The sequence below is a fragment of the Balaenoptera acutorostrata genome, chromosome 3, assembly GCF_949987535.1.
Source record: "Balaenoptera acutorostrata chromosome 3, mBalAcu1.1, whole genome shotgun sequence".
Taxonomy (NCBI): domain Eukaryota; kingdom Metazoa; phylum Chordata; class Mammalia; order Artiodactyla; family Balaenopteridae; genus Balaenoptera; species Balaenoptera acutorostrata.
Genome location: NC_080066.1, coordinates 165,302,410 through 165,326,539, shown reverse-complemented (window position 1 = coordinate 165,326,539; position 24,130 = coordinate 165,302,410). Strand labels below are relative to the sequence as shown.

At 42.4% G+C, this 24,130-nt stretch overlaps 1 protein-coding gene across 1 annotated transcript in view; it reads left to right on the top strand.

Annotated features, from left to right (window-relative positions):
• Positions 1 to 16,546, top strand: part of GALC (galactosylceramidase) — a 97,733-nt gene extending 81,187 nt beyond the window's left edge. The window contains exons 19-20 of the mRNA XM_057543202.1: positions 15,621 to 15,730; positions 16,483 to 16,546. The gene's annotated coding sequence lies outside the window, so the exon portion shown is untranslated. The remainder of the gene's footprint in view (positions 1 to 15,620; positions 15,731 to 16,482) is intronic.
• Positions 16,547 to 24,130: the final 7,584 nt, after the last annotated feature.

The following is a 24,130-nucleotide window of genomic DNA, read 5'->3' as shown; positions in this document are numbered from 1 at the left end:
AAAACTGCAACTGAAATTACCAATGACAAAATTGGTATCGGCCAGGATGTGGGCGGAAGAGGCACTCTCATTCCACTGTAAGGTCAGAAAACCTTTGTAAAAGGCAGGTCAATCCCCTGATTTAGCAATCCTGCTTTGAGGAGTCTCTGCCAAAGAAGGAAATCATCTCATGATGGTAACAGGAGGCATATCCAAGCATCAGAGTACTGTTATCAGAGTGTTGCTCTCAGTTGCAAAATATTGCAAACTAAATGCCCATCAAATGGGGACTGAGGAAATAAATGGCAGTGCATTTACACCACAAAATAGCCTTTGAAGAAGAGGGGCATTCTCAGGGACAGTGTCATGTGGCAATTAAGTGCACAGGCTTTGGAACTAGAGAGCCTGGGTTTGAACCCCGATTCTACCACTTACTAGCTTTGAGATCTTGGAATGTACTCATTTTTGCCATTTGAAAAATAGAGATAATAACAGCAAAGTAGACATAATAGATAACCTTCTTGGCTGGGGTTTTATGAGAATTGAATGAGTTAATACAATGTCTCCTTTTGAGCTCTCAGTGAATATTAGATGTTATTATGTTTGTTGCTCAAGATCAATGACCATCGCATGACATTTCAAGTGATAAATTAAGGTTTCAAAAGATCAAGTACATTATGATCCATTTTATGTAAAAAGCAGTGTACACGTGAGCCCACACACATTAAATAATAGAGGCAACAAGAGAATTTTCCAGAGTATGTTCACGATATTAACAGAAGTCCTCTTTGAATGGGATTTCTGGCGATTTTACTTAGTTTGCACTGTCTTGTATTTGTGTATGTGTATGTATGTGTGTTTATAATGTACCATGTAGCGTTTCAAACAGAACCCCAAGGTCCCTGAAGAGAAACTGGGAGTGTCAGCCATGAACACGCTGGACCACAGCAGGGAGCCAGGGTCTCATAGCAGGAGTCAGGCACCAGCTCAAATCACCATGGCAACCACAATGGAAAGTTAAAAAAAGTAGTTTTGCGGGAAGAAAGCACCTCTCTTTATCATTACTGACATAAAAATAAGAAGTTATATTTTTACTATTTTTGACAGCAACCTTCTTTCCTCCATCACTGAAGCCTCAAAGCAAGAATTCCAGTCCTTTGGCCATAGGTGCAGACAAATAATGAATAATTTGACATATAAGCTCTTTTCATAAACAGTGCTCTTTGGCAGATTTTTCCTGTTCTGATGATCTGTGGACTCTAGAGATTACTGTTCAATACACGTGTTGGAAATGAGGCATCCAAACGAGTGGTACTCTCTTCAGAACAGAATCAGCAAATCTTCGAGTTACTTGGAAGGTGCTTCGGAGGCTGGATGAGAGGAGAACCCCTGCTTCGCAGCTCTGACCTGTGATGGTTTAGCTTCTGCCTGACCCCTCTAATGATAGGTGTCCCTACTTGCCTGGAGATGTCTTCATTGTAGGAAAGTTACAATCATTAGAAATTAGTTGTTTTGAGCCCCAAATCTGCCTTTCTAGAACTGCCACCAATTGTTTCTAATTCTAGGTCAGAATCAACTCCCAGACAGTGTAATTCTTGTCCCACTCCAAAGCTTTTCAAATACAGAAAGGTGGCTGGCATGGACCATTTTGGATAATGGTATCCATTTATTGTCTGTGGAGGGGATTTCCAGGGTCCTCAGGTCTTGGGCATGTGAAGGTGAAGCAGACACCCCCTTATGGTCTTGTTTGAAAAGCTGATGTATTGTCTCCTCGGCTCATCTCCTCCTGACATTTCCCTCTTGATCTAGCTATGCTTCAAAAATCAGGACATATGCTATGCCTCTGAGAAGGTTCCTTGGTTCTCTTAGGAGCTGCCAGCCTCTGCTGTGACGCCTTCCCCTATGGCGAGGGGGTTTGTTGTTGGATCCATTTCCCCCCTAAGGCTCACAGTCACTCAAGGTGGTGGTGGTGGGGTGCCGTCCATCTTTGATTCTCAAGTGCCCATCCGACTCTGGGACTCGGTAACTGTCGAATGATCGGTGTGGCTGGCACTGAGAACAGGGAGACAAGCCCCCATGTCTGGTGCCCCTGCTGGTGCCACCTAAGGTGACATTCCTGTTCTGTTGGTTGTTAGTGAGTGTGTGGTTGAGCTGCTGAGAGATGAGTTGTCACCAGCTGAGATGTCACCGAGCTTTGAGGGCTCCAACCAGGGAACCAGGGGTCCCCCCTTAGGCTTTTCCCATCTTTTCAGTGTGATATGTTTGAATTCTGATGCTCTCACCCATTTGGTCTTGAGCTGTTAAAATAGTGTAACAGGCTGGTGTTGGCCGTGGAGTGCAATCATCTCTCCCTAGAATTGCCCACAAAGCCCCACGGCTGACACCCAATGATGCTAAGGACCCCATGTTCCATATTCAGAGAACTGCTAGCACGTGGACCCAGCCCCTCTCTGCAGGGCTTTCCAAGAGAACACCAGCTGGAAAAGTGGCCTTATCCTGTCGCCCTAACCCTCTCCTTGTGGAGAGGGGCTGGGGGCAAGGAAGAGGCAGCCTCTTGATGTGTATATGTATGTGAGCATTATTGGTGAAGAGAGAGTATTCCTTTTGCTTTCTTTCCCAAAATAAGGGGAAGGAGGCTCCCAAATCCAAAGAAGGAGTCTAAACCATCCCATCTCCCACTAGTGTGGGAACTAGTGGTCTCCTCCGCCTGGGCTCCCAGGCTGCTGGGCTGTGCAGGTGGACTTCCCAGAGACAGCTCCGCTGAAGCTGCCTGCACAACCTCTGTGGGCCTGGCAGGGACATCCTTTGTTCTAGGACATGCCCCAGAAGGGGTGGCTGGCTGCCTTTCTCAGATCTCCCTGAGAGAGAGTACCTACTGGAGATGGGTCCCTGCAGCCTCCCCTGGGGTGCTTCCTCTGGGGGTGCTGAGGGAGCTGGGATAAGGACAGACCCAGCAGGACTTCCTGGGGGGAGAGGCCCTGAGGACTACTCTCCCTCACAAGAATCCACAAATGTGCTCCTGAGAGTCCGTTTTGAAGCCCCATCCCCTGGAGATGACTGATGTCTAGTCAGGCTTTGACAGAGAAACAGGGGCCACCAACTGAGAGGGGCTGGTCCTCGGCCCCAGGCAGCTCTCTGTCCTCCTCTTCCAACACCACAGCAGTAGGAAACAGAAAAGAGAGAGAGTGGGGGGGGGGGACCCACAGGGCAGAGGGTCTAGGCTGCCTTGCAGAGAGGGCTTTGAATCAAGTATGAGTCTGAAGAGTTAAAATGAAGATTGAGTCTTCAGGAACTGGAACTATATTGTTCTAATAATTGAAAAGTGACCAAAAAGTGATGGAACGGCCTGAGATATTATTACAGTCCCCTTCTCCAGCAGGGAGATATGTGCAGAGCAGATTCTTTTGGGCAGGGAAGTTACTGGAGAAAATAAGTCCATTCCATGTTCGTATCACCACTGAGTGGGACCACCAGAGAATTGGCTTCTTTGGATATATTTATAAAACAGCTAATGAATCCATGGAACTGTACTGTCATGGTCATGGAGGCTGCTGGGAGGCTGGATCATCTTCCCATTTTTAGCAAGTCCCCTAGAAGTCACCCGGTCTGGTGAATGAGGTTGGGAGGAGAAGATCTCTCCTTACTGTATGGGTGTGGTGTCATGATTGTGTGGAATGGGCCTTGGGGGCCTGCAAAGAGTGGGGTCCTTTTCCTGATCAAAGGAAGGAGATTGATTAGGAATGTAAGATGGAGTTACCCAGCCAATTAGCTATGAATAGGGCACGTTCCTTAGACCAGAAAATCACAGTGGGTCGGATGAAATTAGGAGTGTGGAGAAGTTGCAGAATCCATTCTTTCTTGTTTCTTCATTTCTTACTCCCTTCCTCCCTTCCTCTCCATCTCTCGTCTCTCTTTCTTTCCTTCCTTCCTTCCTTCCTCCCTTCCATCCTTCCTCCCTCCCTCCCTCCTTCCTTCCTTCCTCCCTTCCCTTCCTCCCTCCCTCCTTTCCTTCCTTCCTTCCTTCCTTTCTTCCTTCCTTTCTCCTTCCCTTCCTCCCTTCCTCCCTTCCTCCCTCCCTTCCTTCCTCCCTTCCTCCCTCCCTCCTTTCCTTCCTTCCTTCCTTCCTTCCTCCCTCCTTCCTTCCTTCCTCCCTTCCCTTCCTCCCTCCCTCCTTTCCTTCCTTCCTTCCTTCCTTCCTCCCTCCCTCCCTCCCTTCCTTCCTTTCTTTCTCCCTCTCTCCCTTCCTCCCATCCTTCCTCCCTTCCTCCCTCCCTCCCTTCCTTCCTCCCTTCCTTTCTTCCTCCCTCCTTCCCTCCCTCTCTTCCTTCCTCCCTCCTTCCCTCCCTTCCTTCCTCCCTTCCTCCCTCCCTTCCTTCCTACCTCCCTCTCTTTCTTTCATTGTGTTTCCCTCCCTGTGCTTCTCCTTTGTAGAATTTACAAGCACATAAACATTTGTTTAATTTCTGTTTTTTGTCTGCCTTCTCCACTAGACCACAAGCTTCCCAAAACACAGCCATGTCTGTTGGGCTTATTATTCTATCTCTGTTACCCGCCCAATAATGGGCACATGGCAGACACTCAATCAATATATATTGAATGAATAAATACATGAATACTCGATGGTGATCATTAAAATAATAACCTTTAAATTGCTAATTTTATTATAAGCTAAATGTCCTGGTCTCAAAGGTGTGATCCAAAATAAGGTCATGTTTTCCTTTTCAAGTACCCACACTGTAATGTTCTGCACTGTCTAAGCCATAGGCGTCCCCTCCCCAGGGGAATTCTGGGAGTTGTATGAGGGGCTGTCTGCCAATATATTTATGGTCTGTGTAAATGGTCAGACCATAAATATTTTAGGCTTTGCAGGCCATGGGTCTCTGGGTACAACTCTCAACTCTGCTGTTTCTGCACTAAAGCATCCATAGATAAAATATAAATGAGTGGATATGACTGTCTCCAACAGAACTTTATTTATGAAACAGATGGTTGGCCTGGGTGTTGTAGTTTGTTGATTCCTGTTCTAGACAATAAAACAGATATTTAACATGGCAGGTATGACAAAGTGCTAAGAATAAAAACAAGACATGGTGGACAGCAGAGGACAGATTGTGCAGGAAGTTATGCTGAGTGAGATTGGAAATCCTTGGAAGATTTAAACAGGGAAAAGGTCTGCTCTGACTCCCAGGTCCAGTGGAGCACATTGCAGAAAGCGTGGAAACTTGGAGACCAGTAGGAAGGTTATTGTGATGGTCCAGATGCAGAAGGGTGGAGGTTGGTACCGGGATGGGAGTGATGAGGTGGTAACGAGCAGTTGCATTCTAGATTGACTTAGAAGTTGACCAGTAGGCTTTGCTGATGGTCTAAATAAAAGAGGGAAGTTCAAGGATGACTCTAAGATTTTAGTCTGAGCAGTTGGAAGAATGGTTTTTCCATCTACTGAGATGAATAAGAGGGGAGGAGGTATGGGCTTTGGTCAGAAGACCAAGAGTTCTGTTTGGGACATATTAAGTTTGAGATGCCTGTCAGACACCCAAATAAAGCTGCTGAGCAGGCAGGTGGATAGATGAGTCGGGGATTAAGGGGAGAGTCATCAGCATGTGGATGGTCCTTGCAGCGTGGATGAGATCAACTAAAGAGTGAGAATTGTGTGGAAGAGAGGTCCAAGGATTGAGCCCTGGGATGTTCTGAGTTTGGAGGTCAGGAAGAGGAGAGCAGGGAGAGGAGAAAGCAGCAAAGGAGGCTGAGGGGTGGGGTGGGGGGGCAGTGTGATAGCAGAGAGGCAAGGGAGAGCCGGCTCAGGGCGGGGGACATGCATGGCATGCCCGATGCTGCTGGTGGGGCTACCGGGATGCAGGCTGAGAACATTTGCTTCTTAAGCCCTGCACCCGGGGCTTCCTGTGATTAGATGCTGGAGCTCAGCCGGACAGCTCTTTGCATTGCCTCTTGGACTCTGCATTTCATGTCCCCCTGTGGTTCTGGCTGCTGCTTTCAGCAAACTCCCGGGCCATCACTCTTCCCTGATCCTTTTATTGCCTCACCAGTTGCATTTTCTTTGCAACTTGGCAGAGAAATCGTACCTCCCAAATTGCTCATAATCCTTGGCTAAGCTGACTCCTTTTGTACTGAAAAAAGGAAGCCAGCAGAGCCAGAGAATGATTTCTGGAACAAAGAGGAACATTTTCTAACAAAACTACAGGCACATCATATACCCTCCACCCCCTTTCCCTATGCCCTGGGGCAGGGTGAACTCTCCTGGCCAAGAGAGCAGCTTTCCCCTTACAGGGTGAAAACGCAGCTCCCCTGAGGGCTGTGGGAAGCTTCCTCAGTTTCCCACGGAGGCAGGAGCAACAGGAATGGTCTTTTCTGAGCCTGTGATCGTGTGCACAGAGCAAATGTGGGGTGAGAGGGAGGGTGGACAGAGGTGAGAGAGAAGGGCCCGGGGGCCCGAGGAGGCCGGCGAGAGGAGAAAGACCGAGGCAAAACCCCTGAAACTGGAGGTGGCAGGCTTTTTGTGTATCATCTTGAGTATCTGTGACCGAGAACTGGCCCCATGTTTAAGGTCATGGATCCAGGGAGTCGGTCCCCTCCTTCCTCTCTCCTTTTTCCATCACAGCAAAGATGACACCTGGCATTCTGGGCTCACATCTGCTCATGCTTTTGTTCTATTTTTTCCTACTCTGTTCTATTCGGGTGTCTGGCATGAGGGACTGAGGTTTGAAAGCGACACTCCAGCTGTCCCCTCCATGCCCACTCCTCCTGAATTATCCTGAAACCCCTCCTGCTGCCATGATCCCCTCTGGTTCCCCCTAAGAAGAGTCTGGGGCAGCCTTCTGTTCTGACACGGAATCATGCACTTGGCACTCCATGCCCCCCAACAGTCTTCTTGGATTTTTTTTTGATTTAATAAATGTAATTTGCAGGCATTAACCTAGGGAATTATTTCTCTGTAAACAGAGAAGAGTTTAGGTCTTTGGTCAGAGATGTAGAATTCACATGTGTTTGGGGACAACGTTTCTGACAATAGAACAGGAAAGGAAAAAAGCATAAGCTTGCTCACAGAAGATAATCACGTGTCTTCCTGTTTAAAACAATCTCTTCCGTTAAATTCAGTATTTCGGGCTATTCAATTTATATCCAATACACTTACTTTTGGCATACTTATGAAGAAGCGAATGTAACAGCTATGTGTTTCTTTGGCTGGCAAGTTAAAGAAACAAATGAAAATTGGAATTTTATCTTTTAAATCATTAAATAAACTATTACAGGGATGCTTTTTTCCCCCCCAAATTAATAAAACTAAACTGCTTTCTGGAGAGAAGATTATTTTTAAACCTAATGTATGAACATCCATCATCACAAGGTAATATTTTTAATAGTACGAGCATATTCTTAATTTATTTAAAAAATTTTATGCTGGTCATTTTGTTAGATTATTCTTATTTATGTTTCAATTCCTACTTTTAGAGAAACATCAAATATAATTTATATTCTTTACCAGATATTTCTAATACCTGAAGTCTTTTTTAAAAATTGAAATATAGTGACATATAATATATGTTAGCTTCAGGTGTACTACATAGTGATTTGACATTTGCATACATTATGAAATGATCACCATGATAAGTCTGGTAACCATCTGTCACCATACAAACTTATTACAACATTATTGAACTCATCTCTTATGCTGTATATTACATCCCTGTGACTTATTTATTATAAGCGGTTTGTACCTCTTTTTTTTTTAACATCTTAGTTGGAGTATAATTGCTTTAAAATGTTGTGTTAGTTGCTGCTGTATGACAAAGTGAATCAGCTATATGTATACATATATCCCCATATTTCCTCCCTCTTGCGTCTCCCTCCCACCCTCCCTATACCACCCCTTTAACTGGTCACAAAGCACCGAGCTGATCTCCCTGTGCTATGCGGCTGCTTCCCACTAGCTATAGGTTTTACATTTGGTAGTGTATATATGTCAATGCTACTCTCTCACTTTGTCGCAGCTTACCCTTCCTCCTCCCTGTGTCCTCAAGTCCATTCTCTAGTAAGTCTGCGTCTTTATTCCCATCCTGCCCCTAGGTTCTTCATGACCATTTTTAAATTTTATTTAGATTCTATATATATGTGTTAGCATACAGTATTTGTTTTTCTCTTTCTGACTTACTTCACTCTGTATGACAGACTCTAGGTCCATCCACCTCACTACAAGTAACTCAATTTCGTTTCTTTTTATGGCTGAGTAATATTCCATTGTATATATGTGCCACATCTTCTTTATCCATTTATCTGTCGATGGACACAGGTTGCTTCCACGTCCTGGCTATTGTAAATAGAGCTGCAATGAACATTGTGGTACATGACTCTTTTTGAATTATGGTTTTCTTGGGGTATATGCCCAGTAGTGGGATTGCTGGGTTGTATGGTAGTTCTCTTTTTAGTTTTTTAAGGAACCTCCATACCGTTCTCCATAGTGGCTGTATCAATTTACATTCCCACCAACACTGCAAGAGGGTTCCCTTTTATTCACACCCTCTCCATCATTTACTGTTTGTAGACTTTTTGTTGATGGCCATTCTGACTGGTGTGAGGTGATATCTCATTGTAGTTTTGATTTGCATTTCTCTAATGATTCATGATGTTGAGCATTCTTTCATGTGTTTGTTGGCAATCTGTATATGTTCTTTGGAGAAATGTCTATTTAGGTCTTCTGCCCATTTTTGGATTGGGTTGTTTGTTTTTTTGATATTGAGCTGCATGAGTTGCTTGTAAATTTTGGAGATTAATCCTTTGTCAGTTGCTTCGTTTGCAAATATTTTCTCTCATTCTGAGGGTTGTCCTTTCATCTTGTTTATGGTTTCGATTGCTGTGCAAAAGCTTTGAAGTTTCATTAGGTCCCATTTGTTTATTTTTGTTTTTATTTCCATTTCTCTAGGAGGTGGGTCAAAAAGGATCTTGCTGTGATGTATGTCATAGAGTGTTCTGCCTATTTTTTCCTGTAAGACTTTTATAGTATCTGGCCTTAAAAGTCTTTAATCCATTTTGAGTTTATTTTTGTGTATGGTGTTAGGGAGTCTTCTAATTTCATTCTTTTACATGTAGCTGTGCAGTTTTCCCAGCACCACTTACTGAAGAGGCTGTCTTTTCTCCATTGTACATTCTCGCCTCCATTGTCAAAGATAAGGTGACCATATGTGTGTGGGTTTATCTCTGGGCTTTCTACCCTGTTCCATTGATCTGTATTTCTGTTTTTGTGCCAGTACCATTCTGTCTTGATTACTGTAGCTTTGTAGTATAGTCTGAAGTCCAGGAGCCTGATTACTCCGCCTCCGTTTTTCTTTCTCAAGATTGCTTTGGCTATTTGGGGTCTTTTGTGTTTCCATACAAATTGTGAAATTTTTGTTCTAGTTCTGTGAAAAATGCCATTGGTAGTTTGATAGGGATTGCATTGAATCTGTAGATGGCTTTGGGTAGTATAGTCATTTTCACAATGTTGATTCTTCCAATCCAAGAACATGATCTATCTCTCCATCTGTTTGTATCATCCTTAATTTCTTTCATCAGTGTCTTATAGTTTTCTGCATACAGGTCTTTTATCTCTGTAAGTAGGTTTATTCCTAGGTATTTTATTCTTTTTGTTGCAATGGTAAATGAGAGTATTTCCTTAATTTCACTTTCAGATATTTTCATCATTAGTGTATAGGAATGCAAGAGGTTTCTGTGCATTAATTTTGTATCCTGCTACTTTACCAGATTCATTGATTAGCTCTAGTAGTTTTCTGGTAGCATCTTTAGGATTCTCTATATATAGTATCATGTCATCTGCAAACAGTGACAGCATTACTTCTTCTTTTCTAATTTGGATTCCTTTTATTTCTTTTTCTTCTCAGATTGCTGTGGCTAAAATTTGCAAAACAACGTTGAATAATAGTGGTGAGAGTGGACAACCTTGTCTTGTTCCTGATCTTAGTGGAAATGGTTTCAATTTTTCACCATTGAGGATGATGTTAGCTGTAGGTTTGTCATATGTGGCCTTTATTGTGTAGATGTAAGTTCCCTCTATGCCTACTTTCTGGAGGGTTTTTATCATAAATTCGTGTTGAATTTTGTCAAAAGCTTTTTCTGCATCTATTGAGATGATCATATCATTTTTATTCTTCAGTTTGTTAATATGGTGTATCATATTGATTGATTTGCATATATTGAAGAATCCTTGCATTCCTGGGATAAACCTCACTTGATCATGGTGTCTGATCCTTTTAATGTGCTGTTGGATTCTGTTTGCTAGTATTCTGTTGAGGATTTTTGCATCTATGTTCATCAGTGATATTGGCCTGTAGTTTTCTCTTTTTTTGTGACATCTTTGTCTGGTTTTGGTATCAGGGTGATGGTGGCCTCACAGAATGAGTTTGGGAGTGTTCCTCCCTCTGCTATATTTTGGAAAAGGTTGAGAAGGATAGGTGTTAGCTCTTCTCTAAATGTTGGATAGAATTTGCCTGTGAAGCCATCCGTTCCTGGGCTTTTGTTTGTTGGAAGATTTTTAATCACAGTTTCAATTTCAGTGCTTATGATTGGTCTGTTTATATTTTCTATTTCTTCCTGGTTCAATCTCAGAAAGTTGTGCTTTTCTAAGAATTTGTCCATTTCTTCCAGGTTGTTCACTTTATTGGCATATAGTTGCTTGTAGTTATCTCTCATGATCCTTTGTATTTCTGCAATGTCATTTGTTACTTCTCCTTTTTCATTTCTAATTCTATTGATTTGAGTCTTCTCCCATTTTTTCTTAGTGAGTCTGGCTAATGGTTTATCATTTTGGTTTATCTTCTCAAAGAACCAACTTCTAGGGCTTCCCTGGTGGCGCAGTGGTTAAGAATCCACCTGTCAATGCAGGGGACACGGGTTTGAGCCCTGGTCTGGGAAGATCCCACATGCCGTGGAGCAACTAAACCTGTGCGCAACAACTACTGGGCATGTGCTCTAGACCGTGCAAGCCACAACTACTGAAGCTCGTGCTCCTAGAGCCTGTGCTCCACAACACGAGAAGCCACCACAATGAGAAGCCCGCGCAGTGCAATGAAGAGTAGCCCTCGCTCGCTGCAACTAGAGAAAGGCCGTGCATAGCAACGAAGACCGAATGCAGCCAAAAATAAATAAATTAATTAAAAAAAAGAAGAAAGACAGATACTGCATGTTTCCATTAAAAAAAAAAAAAAAGAAACAGCTTTTAGTTTTATTGATCTTGGCTATTTTTTCCTTCATTTCTTTTTCACTTATTTCTGATCTGATCTTTATGATTCTTTCCTTCTGCTAACTTTGGGGTGTTTTTTTGTTTTTCTTTCTCTAATTGCTTTAGGTGTAAGGTTAGGTTCTTTATTTGAGATTTTTCTTGTTTCTTGCAGTAGGGTTGTATTGCTATAAACTTTCCTCTTAGAACTGCTTTTCCTGCATCTCATAGGTTTCGGGTTGTCATGTTTTCATTGTCATTTGTTTCTAGTATTTTTTGATTTCCTCTTTGATTTCTTCAGTGATCTCTTGTTTATTTAGTAGTGTATTGTTTAGCCTCCATGTGTTTGTATTTTTTTTTACAGATCTTTTCCTGTAATTGATATCTAGTCTCATAGCATTGTGATCAGAAAAGATACTTGATACGATTTCAGTTTTCTTAAATTTACCAAGGCTTGATTTGTGACCCAAGATATGATGTATCCTGGAGAATGTTCCATGAGCACTTGAGAAGAAAGTGTATTCTGTTGTTTCTGGATGGAATATCCTATAAATATCAATTAAATCCATCTTGTTTAATATGTCATTTAAAGCTTGTGTTTATTTATTTTCATTTTGGACGATCTGTCCATTGGTGAAAGTGGTGTGTTAAGTTCCCCTACTATGATTGTGTTACTGTTGATTTCCCCTTTTATGGGTGTTAGCATTTGTCTTATGTATTGAGGTGCTCCTATGTTGGGTGCATAAATATTTACAATTGTTTTATCTTCTTCTTGGATTGACCCCTTGATCATTATGTAGTGTCCTTCTTTGTCTCTTGTGATAGTCTTTATTTTAAAGTCATTTTTTCTGATATGAGAATTGCTACTCCAGCTTTCTTTTGATTTCCATTTGCATGGAATATCTTTTTCCATCCCCTAACTTTCAGTCTGTATGTGTCCCTAGGTCTGAAGTGGGTCTCCTGTAGACAGCATATATATGGATCTTGTTTTTGTATGCATTCAGCCAGTCTATGTCTTTTGGTTGGAGCATTTAATCCATTTACATTTAAGGTAATTATCGATATGTATGTTCCTATTACTATTTTCTTAATTGTTTTGGTTTGTTTTTGTAGGTCTTTTCTTTCTCATGTGTTTCCTGCCTAGAGAAGTTCCTTTAGCATTTGTTGTAAAGCTGGTTTGATGGTGCTGAATTCTCTTAAATTTTGATTGTCTGTAAAGATTTTAATTTCTCCTTCAAATCTGAATGAGATCCTTACTGGGTAGAGTAATCTTGGTTGTAGGTTTTTCCCTTTCATCACTTTAAATATGTCCTGCCACTCCCTTCTGGCTTGCAGAGTTTCAGCTGAAAGATCAGCTGTTAACCTTATGGGGATTCCCTTGTATGTTATGTTGTTATTTCCTTGCTGCTTTTAATGTTTTTTCTTTGTATTTAATTTTTGATAGTTTGATTAATATGTGTCTCAGTGTGTTTCTCTTTGGGTTTATCCTGTATGGTACTCTCTGTGCTTCCTGGACTTGATTGACTCTTTCCTTTCCCATGTTAAGGCAGTTTTTGACTATAATCTCTTCAAATATTTTCTCAGACCCTTTCTTTTTCTCTTCTTCTTCTGGGACCTCTATAATTCGAATGTTGGTGCGTTTAACATTGTCCCAGATGTCTCTCAGACTGTCCTCAATTCTTTTCATTCTTTTGTCTTTATTCTGCTCTGTGGGTAGTTATTTCCACAATTTTTTCTTCCAGGTCAGTTTTCCGTTCTTCTGCCTCAGTTATTCTGCTATTGATTCCTTCTAGGGAGTTTTTAATTTCATTTATTGTATTGTTCATCACTGTTTGTTTGCTCTTTAATTCTTCTAGGTCCTTATTAAGCGCTTCTTGTATTTTCTCCGTTCTATTTCCAAGATTTTGGATCATCTCTACTATCATTACTCTGAATTCTTTTTCAGGTAGACTGCCTATTTCCTCTTCATTTGTTTCATCTGGTGGGTTTTTACCTTGCTCCTTTATGTGTTGCATATTTCTCTGTCTTCTCATTTTTTTAACTTCTGTGTTTGTTGTCTCCTTTTCCCAGGCTGCAGGTTCATATTCCCCATTGTTTTTGATGTCTGCCTCCAATGGGTGAAGTTGGTTCAGTGGCTTGTGTAGGCTTCCTGGTGGAGGGGGCTGGTGCCTGTGTTCTGGTGGGTTTGGCTGGATCTTGTCTTTCTGGTCGGCAGGCCTGCTTCTGGTGGTGTGTTTTCGGGTGTCTGTGAACTTAGTATGATTTTAGGCAGCTTCTCTGCTAATGGGTGGGGTTGTGTTCTTGTCTTGCTAGTTGTTTGGCATGGGGCATCCAGCACTGGAGCTTGCTGGCTGTTGGGTGGAGCTGGGTCTTAGCGTTCAGATGGAGATCTCTGGGAAAGCTCTCACTGATTGATATTACATAGGGCCAGGAGGTCTCTGGTGGTCCAATGTCCTGAGCTCAGCTCTCCCACCTCAGAGGCTCAGGCCTAACAGCAGGCCAGAGCACCAAGACCGTGTCAGCCACATGGCTCAGAAGAAAAGGGAGAAAAAAGGAAAGAAAAAATATTATTAAAATTAAAAAATAAAATAAAAATTTAGAGCAACAAAGCCAATAACAAAATCCACCAGTGATAACAAGCGCTAAAAACTATGCTAAGGTAAACATAAAAATCAGAAAGAAATCAGTCACAGACAGCAAACCTCAAGTCTACAGTTGCTCCCAAAGTCCACTGCCTCAATTTTGGGATGATTCATTGTCTATTCAGGTATTCCACAGATGCAGATACATCAAGTTGATTGTGAGGATTTAATCTGCTGCTCCTGAGGCTGCACGGAGAAATTTCCCTTTCTCTTCTTTGTTTGCAGAGATCCTGGGGTTCAGCTTTGGATTTGGACCTGCCTCTGCATGTAGGTCACCCTCAGGCATCTATTCCCACCCAGACAGGATGGGGTTAAAGCAGCAGCTGATTAGGGGGCTCTTGCTCATTCAGGCCTGGGGGGAGGATGGGGTACAGTAGTTATAACTGGAATGCAGGGTGAGCCTGTGGTGGCAGAGGCTGGCATGACATTGCAACAGCCTGAGTTGCACCGTGTGTTCTCCTGGGGAAGTTGTCTCTGGATCATGGGACCCTGGCAATGGTGTGCTGCACAGGCTCCTGCGGGGGCGTGGATAGTGACTTGTGCTTGGACACAGGATTCTTGGTGGCTGCAGCAGCAGCGTTAGCATTTCATGCCCATCTGTGGTGTCTGAGCTAATAACCATGGCTTGTGCCTGTCTCTGGAGCTCGTTTAGGCGGTGCTCTGACTTCTGTGGGCACACAGGGGAGGAATCCCCTCTCCTCGTGCACCACGAAACAATGGTCTTTTGCCTCTTAGGCAGGTCCAGAGTTTTTCCTGGACTCCCTCCCGGCTAGCTGTGGTGCACTAGCCCCCTTCAGGCTGTGTTCATACAGCCAACCCTAGTCCTTTCCCTGGGATCTGACCTCCGAAGCCTGAGCCTCAGCTCCCAGCCCCTGCCCGTCCTGGCAGGTGAGCAGACAAGCCTCTCGGGCTGGTGAGTGCTGGTCGGCACTGATCCTCTGTGCGGGAATCTCTCCAATTTGCCCTCTGCACCCCTGTTGCTGCACTCTCTTCCATGGCTCCGAAGCTTCCCCCCCGCCCACCCCCCCATCTCCGCCAGTGAAGGGGCTTCCTAGTGTGTGGAACCTTTTCCTCCTTCACAGCTCCCTCCCAGAGGTGCAGGTCCTGTCCCTATTCTTTTGTCTCTGTTTTCTCTTTTTTCTTTTGCCCTACCCAGGTACGTGGGGATTTTCTTGCCTTTTGGGAAGTCTGAGATCTTCTGCCAGCGTTCAGAAGGTGTTCTGTAGGAGTTGTTCCACACGTAGATGTATTTTTGATGTATTTGTTGGGAGGAAGGTGATCTCCACATCTTACTCCTCTACCATCTTGAAGGTTCCCCCCAAGTTCCATATTTTTTTGATTATTTCAGCTTTGTAGTATAGTTTGATAGTTTGAAGTCAGGGAGTGTGACACCTCCAACTTTGTTCTTTCTAAAGCTTGCTTTGGCTATTTGGGTTATTTTGTGTTTCCATGAAATTTTAGAATTATTTGTTCTAGTTTTGTGGAAAATGCCCTTGATATTTTGATAGGGATTTCATGAATCTGTAGATTGCTTTGGGTATTATGGTCATTTTAACAATATTAATTCTTGCAATCCATGAACATGATATATGTTTTTATTTGTTTGCATCATCTTCAATTTCTTTTATCAATGTCTTATAGTTTTCAGAGTACAAGTCTTTTACCTCCTTGGTTAGATTTATTTCTAGGTATTTTATTCTTTTTGATGCAGTTGTAAATGGAATTATTTTCTTAATTTTTCTTTCTTCTTGGATTACTGAACATCTGCCTTCTAGGCTTCAAATCTTGTGGTTGAGGGTTGACCAGCTGTCCCTGAATAGAACTGAGTACCATGGAATCGATGGGGATTCTGGATGGTTTGGATCCCAAGCCAAGGAATATACAGGTAAACTCTTTGTGTTTAACACAACCTAGGCCAGTAAAGTCCTTTAGATTAGTGGGATACCCATAAAGATAGAATGGTTTTAAACTTAATTAATGATTCTTTGTGTTACTGGGCTTTAACAAATCCAGAATATGGCTTTTGTTTATTGTCCTGGCTACCAGGACAAAGTAGGTCAGGGAGAAAATAGGCATGAAAAAAGTAGGGAAGAGAGAAGCATGTAGGGAAAGAATGTATTATTTTAACATCTGCTACTGGAAATATTCCCAGGAAGGGAGCTATTTTAGGAAAGTATCTTGAGAAGTCATCTGGGAATGAAGGTGGAAGCACTGAGGGTTTTTAGGAGTCAAGACAACCCAAGGAATTTCAAAAGTGTTGGGTATAGATATCAGGACTTGGGGAGAAGGAGAAGGGAGGGTGAAGCTGGAGAGGGGGCCAGAGGCCAAAGAAGTATGAAGTGCTTCTATTCTATTAGTCAGTGTTCTCCAGAGAAACAAAACCAACAGGATATGGATGTGTATGTATATGTACATGTACATGTATATGTAAATCTAGAAAGAGATTTATTATAAGGAATTGGCTCCCATAATTATGGAGGCTGAGAAATCCTATGATCTGCTCTTTGAGAGATGGAGTTTCCAGTCAAGGTCTGAAGACCTGAGAACCAGGAGCACCAAAGACAGAAAACCAATGTCCCAGCTCAAACAGTCAGGCTGAGTGAATTCAACCTTTCTCCACTTTTTTGTTCTATGCAGGCCCTCAACAGATTGGATGATGCCCACACCTGAGGAGGGCCATCTGCCTTAGTCCATCAATTCAAATGCTAATCTCTTTGAGAAACCTTCTCACAGACACACCCCAAGATAATGTTTAACTTGATATCTGGGCATCTTGTGACCTTGTCAGGGTGACACATACAGTTAACCATCATGGTACCCCTGTTGGTAAGGAGCTCGAAGGGATTTTATGCACAGAGATGACAAATGCTTAACAGCAAGGGGCTGCATGTTAGTAATGTAGCTCTCCCCCCTTTCCAATTTGTTGAAATCTTTGGTGAAGTATATTGTGCACACAAGCGTATGCTTTTTCTATGTGGTGTGCTTGTGTGAGTGTATACATGCATGTGTGTGCATGTGAATGCAGGCATGGTTGTGTGTATGCATGTATGATGTATGTAAGCATGTGTGTGTCTGAGAGAGAGAAATTGAGAGAGACAGAAAAAGAGAAAAGGTGGTTTGTGCAGATGCAGGAAACTGCGATGTCCCCGGGGAGGGTTGGTGCCGAGCAGAACAGGTATCGGATGAGGAGATAATCCAGAAATTTAGCAAATTCGGCAGAAGCAGGACTCTAAATCAGAGGCCGTGGAAAGGCATGAATCCCCAGAAATCTTGTGGATGGTTGAAATGAAATGGGAGTTACAGCCAATCTTGTCTGGATTATCAGGGACATGGTGATGCCAGTGATGAATTATCCATGTGTTATGGATTTTCCATTAACTTTTGGTAGAATATAAAGGCCTGAGGCTAAAAGATTGATAATCTGACCATAATTGCCCTCCACTCTCAACAAAGCAAATAATCTGGATTGTTCTGCTACCGTTATATTCCTCTGTAGTTATCATCTTTATGACAACTTTCCGTCTCCTCATTTATCAAAGACACTTTAACCTAATTTTAGCAGACAAAATTGTTGGGGGTGAGGGTGTGATTTCTGTAGTGGCTTGGGATGCAGGGCCCTTTCAATACTTTTCGGGGGCCAAAAAGTATAATTCAATAACAGCAACTTGTTTTACTTGGAACGTCTAGGACACCAGTTGTGTAAGATGAATTATATTTTCATGCAAGGTTCTGAGTGGCCAAATGACAAAACATGAGTACAGTGTTTTCTTGAAGGCTTAAATGGCTTTGCAGATGTGGATTAGTCTAGAACATCACAGGCACTCTTTTCATGTGGGTCACACCACCCCTTCCCTATTCCACTGTTGTAGACAGAATCATTAGTATGTGTCAGCCGCTGAACTTGAGTCATCAAATACTAATCAGATAAGAAATGGATTAGCAAGGAATCATATAAACTGTATTTTCAGAGTGAAAATAAAAGCAGTGCACATTTAAAATTCACAGTGAAGCTACCACAGCTATTTAGGATGCAATAAAAGTCATTTTAATAAGTATCACATAGTTTACCTGTAGCCCATTTACTGCGTTTCAGAGATAGGCAAAGTGAAAAGTGTAATCTGCTTTTAAGCATTTTCCACTAATATAAATTACCCAAATGAAGTATTTGGGCATGCTTGCACTGTTAAACAATGCAGAAAACTTTACCAAACTTTTATGTTAATACTCCATAGGTGCTTGGCCGCGTTAGCAATGAATTATGCAATATAAGTGACCGCCCCCTGCCCCCCATCGTTGGGTTTGGAAATCCAAACAGACCTCCCTCACCTCTGCCTTTTGTTCTCTGATCTTGGGCACAACACTTCCCTTCTTTGGGCTGCAGGTTCCTCATGTGTGAAACTAGGTAAATTAATCCTGTAAGTATGGTTATCAGGTTAAATGAGATTATGCATGCATGGCATATACTAAGTACTCTGGAAATGAGAGCTATCATTACTATAAACTTGTAGTACGTGTATTTAATTCAACACTGTTATTTTTAGTGTTCTATTTATTTTAACCATTTAAGATGGAAATTTTAAATAAATTCTGCTCTTCATGCTTGTTAGGTCAAATTTTATCTGTTATAAGAACACATTATAACAATGGAAAGGACATTTTAAAAATTTAAAATAATTCGCCATAATACTTATATCCTAACAACAAAGCAATTTTCCTCTTTCTGGATTCCTTTGCCCATGTATAGGCACATTTTGACATCGTCATAATCAGTCTTCAAAGCATTATTCTATAGTTTGCAATTTTGTAAAATGTACTGTATTTTTATGTGGCTTCATAATTGTAATTTTTAGTGGCCATGTTACATTCAGTTGAGGTCGTGGACCCTAATCTAATAGTCCCTGTTTTTAGTCATTTTGATTGCTTCTGTTTTTTTTTTTTTTTTTTAAATTATTTTATTTATTTATTTATTTTTGGCTGTGTTGGGTTTTTGTTTCTGTGCGAGGGCTTTCTCTAGTTGTGGCAAGCGGGGGCCACTCTTCATCGCGGTGCGCGGGCCTCTCACTGTCGCGGCCTCTCCCGTTGCGGAGCACAGGCTCCAGACGCGCAGGCTCAGTAGTTGTGGCTCATGGGCCTAGTTGCTCCGTGGCATGTGGGATCTTCCCAGACCAGGGCTCGAACCCGTGTGCCCTGCATTGGCAGGTGGATTCTCAACCACTGCGCCACCAGGGAAGCCCGCTTCTGGTTTTTATATACATGGCAGAGATGAGTATCTTCAGTCTAACGCTCTCCCAACTGAGCTATTTCGGCCACCTAAGATGAATATCCTTTGTAGAAGGAGTCAAGGGAGTCTAGATTTGGCGAATTGAAAGAGCTGGGTCCTTTTGCTTGGGGCTGGGCAGAGCGCTTTGTAGCTGAGGTGTTTCAAGAGGGAAGACTGGGGCTCCTGAGTGCTTCTAGATGCAGCAGCAGTGGGGGTGGGCTTGGGCTTTCCAAAGGAGAACACCCCACTGGGCTGGCATACAAGGCTGCAGGTTATGGAGAGAGGCAGAGGGAACCTTAAGGTTGCCTTCTAGGTGGACCTACTCACTTCAGCAGAGAAGGAAAAGACCCAGGGAACAGGGGCAGAAGTTCCTTCCAGTAAGGAGAAGAGGGACTCAGCATCTTGGAGGCAGCCTCTGCTTCTGCTACTTCCGAAGTGAGCTCTTTTAATCCTGTAAAGTACTATTTGCAGAAAGTAAGGCACAGAGAGGTGGCGTAAGTAGCCCAAGTCAAGAAGCTGGCACCTTGGGTGTGTGTGTGTGTGTGTGTGTGTGTGTGTGCAGCTCCCCAGGCTTCCCCAAGCTGGGAGCTGCAGATCCTTAAGGGGCACCCATCTGAGTGCCTCTGGGAGTCCTGTGAACAGCCTTCGACCAGTAAAGGGCCAGTTCTGTATTACAATTAAAACCAAAAGCTCGCCTTTCCTGCTGAGTGAATGGGGACACCGCAGAGCAAACAGAGACAAGATGGCCACCAGGGGCTCAGCAGTGGTTGGTCACATCCTCAGGAGTGTTGCCTTGGAGGGTGATGAATTTCAGAACAGAGCACCCCGGGGTGTGCGGGTAAAACAGTTCTTCCCTTGAGGACCTCTGCAAAGCCTGCAGGATCCACGGAGAAGGGCCTTTTTAGCAGTTTGTGGTAAGGAAGCCACCTTAGCTGCCATTCCCAAGCGGAGACCAAGTCAACCAAAGCATTCTGATGGTCACCATGTGAGACTTGCATTGCTCTAGTGCACAGGAGATATCACGAAAATGTATAGGTTAATTAAAATAATAAAAAGACAGCATTTTTTGGCTTATCACTTTGGCAAATACATATATATATAAATATTTATACATTATATATTATTTTATGTATAGCAAGCAATGTATAAATTAATACTTTGTGTATGTTATGTATTTATTCATATTACATGTTTATCTATTTATATATGTTTGTAATCCTGGCACAGTACTTGCTTTGTTCATAGGGCAGTAAAGCTCACCTATGTAGGTAGGTGTACCTGAATGTGCTTTTGAGCGAGGAGTTACTTTCATCATCTAATGCCCCTGCCCTTTTGGCAGAAGGAGAAACTAAGGCTCGGAGAGATGACTCCTTCAGGGTGCACAGCTGAGGAAGGAGCCCAGCTTCTCTGCTTTTTCATTCACATCCTTCCTCCTCCGTGGTGTGACCCCAGTCCTGCAGCCATGCATGTAAAGGGGCTAAAGCAAAACATCTCTTTCCAAACAGTAGCACTTTTGTCACACAACAATGTTCATAAATGTCTCAGGACAACAACAAAAAGAAAAAAAAAAGAAGAAGCGATTGGCCAGAGTTTCCGTTTGAAGTCTAGCTCCTCAAAGACACGCCATGGAGCTCAACAAAAGGCAGGCGATTGCCCCTCTGATGGTGCTTCTTTCCAGGGGACATCTTTTCTCTTGTGAGAAGCTTCTCATTTTTAGACAAAAGCAGATAAACAGAAATTCTATTCTGACTCACCGAATGTCACTGACATATTTGAAAATATCTTTCTACCAAGACAGGAGAAAGGGATAGTGTAAGAATTCTCTGAGATACACTCAAGGAAATCTATAAAGGAATTCCACAAATTAGCCTCCTAAGGGAAAAGCGATGTCTGACATGAACCTTAGCACTTTAAATCCTTTCTTAACAATTTCCAGGAGATGGAAGAACCGCAGTTCTAAGGGATGTCCACTAGATGACAGCATGACTATGGTTAAAGTCTCAGTAGCTTTCTCTGGCATGGAAAAGGGCATTTATTACTCTGATCAGAGGTTGGAAGTCAAAGGTTTTATGCATACGAATATGCTGTTAAAATATTATAAACTAAACTATATATTTACATATATCTAATATATAATTCTTACTATTATTGTGTGAAGTATCATATTGGCTTTCTTACCATAATTCATATTATCATTACTCAGATCCATGTGTGATTTAGGCAGGTTTAATGCTATGACTAAAAGTCCTTTGCTGGCTGCCACCACCCTTACTTGAATAATCCCAACGTTTGCCTTTGTTCTTAAAATGCTAATTTATTAAATGGCTTTAGTGTACATTAGCCACACCTCCGTGATCCTGCTAATTACTGGTCAATCCTGATTTTCACTCAGTTGTATGATGTAGTCAATTGCTTCTTTTTCTACCACAATTTAATATTAACTATAGTCCGATTTTTGATATTTCATGGATGCAATATGTTGTCATTATGTTTTCACTGAGTGCCAGGTCGTGTGTGAGCTGTTGGCAATGCAGACCAAGGTTTTCATGGCGGTTACACGCTAATGAAATATACCACGACACGTAGGTAAAGTACATCCTTCAGTACTAAGTAAATTCTTTTTTACAAGTCCTTTTAAGATTTAGATACTTTCCCTGTTGATGATGGAAAGTTCTTTTGGAAAGAGCTGGGTGATGAGGAAAAGGGTTTGGACCTGACAGCATCAGAGGTGGCTTTCCAAGTTTAAGGATTATTAGGAGAACACTGACACCAGACATGTTCTTTAGGGGCCAGGACTGTCCTGCAGCTGTCCGCTATTGTCACCATCTGTCATCTTTAGGAGACATCCACATGGACAAGGCAAAATGTTCGAAATATGTAGACAGTCTGGTGAATTAGTTAGCTGAATAAATGAATACACACACAGACTGGTGACGAATAGAGCAAGTTGTGCTAGGCAAAATAATTCTTTCCTGTCTTAAAGCACTTGATAGTTGATAAAGCGTGTTCAGATGTATTACATGTGAGTTTAACAACACTATGTCCAGAAAATGCAGCAATCTGCCCCAGCTGCCAGTGAAGAAAGAATTCAGAAGTAGAAGGATAAAACATGTCAAGTGCCCATCGGAGGTACCCCATCAATTGCTATTTTACTGTGGCTACTATTTACTAGGAGTCAGGTCATTGGTATCCAGGCATAGCAGTCTTACATCATGCTCTATCTGGTTCAAGACTTTAGGACTTGAGGTCTCCAGGTGATTCTTTAAGTTCTAGCTTTGACTGTGTGTGTGTGCCTGATCTTCACATTCTGCTCCTGGGGTCTCTGTGTATCTGTTCCACTTGTGTTTTGGTGAGTCGTGAAGGAGGGGGCGTGCCTTGTCCAGCTGGGGTTGGCAGGACCTGAAACCAAACCAGCACTGTTACTGGGCAGAGGGTAAATTAAACAACAGGTTTTTCCAGAGAAGATGTATGGAAGGACTACCCTGCATGTGATTAGCCTGGAACAGGCTTTTCTTGCTGTGGCGAGTTGGACTTAAGAGCGATGCTTATTTATAACTCGGGGCAGCAGGAGGGCTCGGCGGTGCAGTGGCTATGAAAGAACATTGAAGTGTTAGAGGGAAAAGCTGTTCGCCATAACCTTATAAAACGGGCTTTCTGTTTCCAACAACAAAAACAAGCAAACAGAAAAAGAAATCTGCAAAAAAGTAAAAACAGCAAAATGATGGAGGGGTGTGAGTCAGTTCAGAGGAAAGGTGCCAGGGTTTCTAGGGGTTGAATTTTCCATAAACAAATATATTTAGAAAGTGGCAGTACCTTTTGACATTTGCTAAGTGATTTCGATGATTGACTTTTCAATTGAGTTTCTGTAGCGAGCAAAGGAGTGGTGTGAGGAAAAAGCAATTTTCCCAATGGGAGTATAAAACCCTTCAGCCTAATGAAATGTTTTCTCTGGTTTAGAGATAACAACCCACTTTTGGATTTTATGCCTAATATTGATTCTTTGTGTATTTTTTATAGAGGCCTTGATGAAATTCAGTTAATTGTATTTTATTAGACTGAGAGATTGTCTTTTTTAATATTCTCCAATCCTCCTCACCCATGGTTCTTCCTACCTTCTCCTTTCTCCCTATCAATAGTTTAACTTTGATGGGTGGTTTGTGGAGGTTAAAAAAAAAAAAATCAAATTCTCCCTGTACCTTTTTGATCTGCTTCCTGTTTGCACAGTTGCAAAAGCGCTGAAAAAGCCAAGTTCCTTTAAGCAATAAGATACTGAAATATGGTCATTAAATCCCGATGGGTTTTTCATTCTGCATCTCATAATTTTAAGGAGAACCACTTTCTGAGATGGTTGGATAAATGCAGAAAATGTAATAAGGGGGAAGTGAGGTCCCAAGGCAGCTTTTCAATCTGCAGGGTGCTGACTTTATTTACAAACACCAGAAGAACTCGTGAGTTATCAGGGTTGCCTTGCCAAACCATGGTGACTCTGGAATACAATATGGCAGGTCTGGGGGAGTCAGCAGTTTGGGGGCTGGCGGCAGGGGCTGCGGTGTCTTCCATCTTTTTACGTCTCGGTGTCTTATCTAGAGAAGGCATTATCTTGAGAGAACTACTTTGCTGTTGGGCAATAAGATGACTTAGTTCTTGGCATAAAGGGTCTCGTAAAAGAATTGGGCAAGAAGACTTAGTGGTTTATAGAAACTGTAATCTTTCTTGACTGATGGGGTGGGCGTGGGAAGCAGAACTAAATTTAGAATTGCTCAAAAGATAAAAAGGTTCAGATTTATTTAAACCCAAAGAATAATGAAAATGAAAGGTAATAGAGAGACAGGATACTATGGTGCAAAGAGTTCTGTCTTGGTATTTATAAATTTATTTATTTATTTTATTTTTGGCTGCGTTGGGTCTTCACTGCTGCCCATGGGCTTTCTCTAGTTGCGGTGAGCGGGGGCTACTCTTCCTTGCGGTGCGCGGGCTTCTCATTGCGGTGGCTTCTCTTGTTGCAGAGCACAGGCCCTAGAGCGT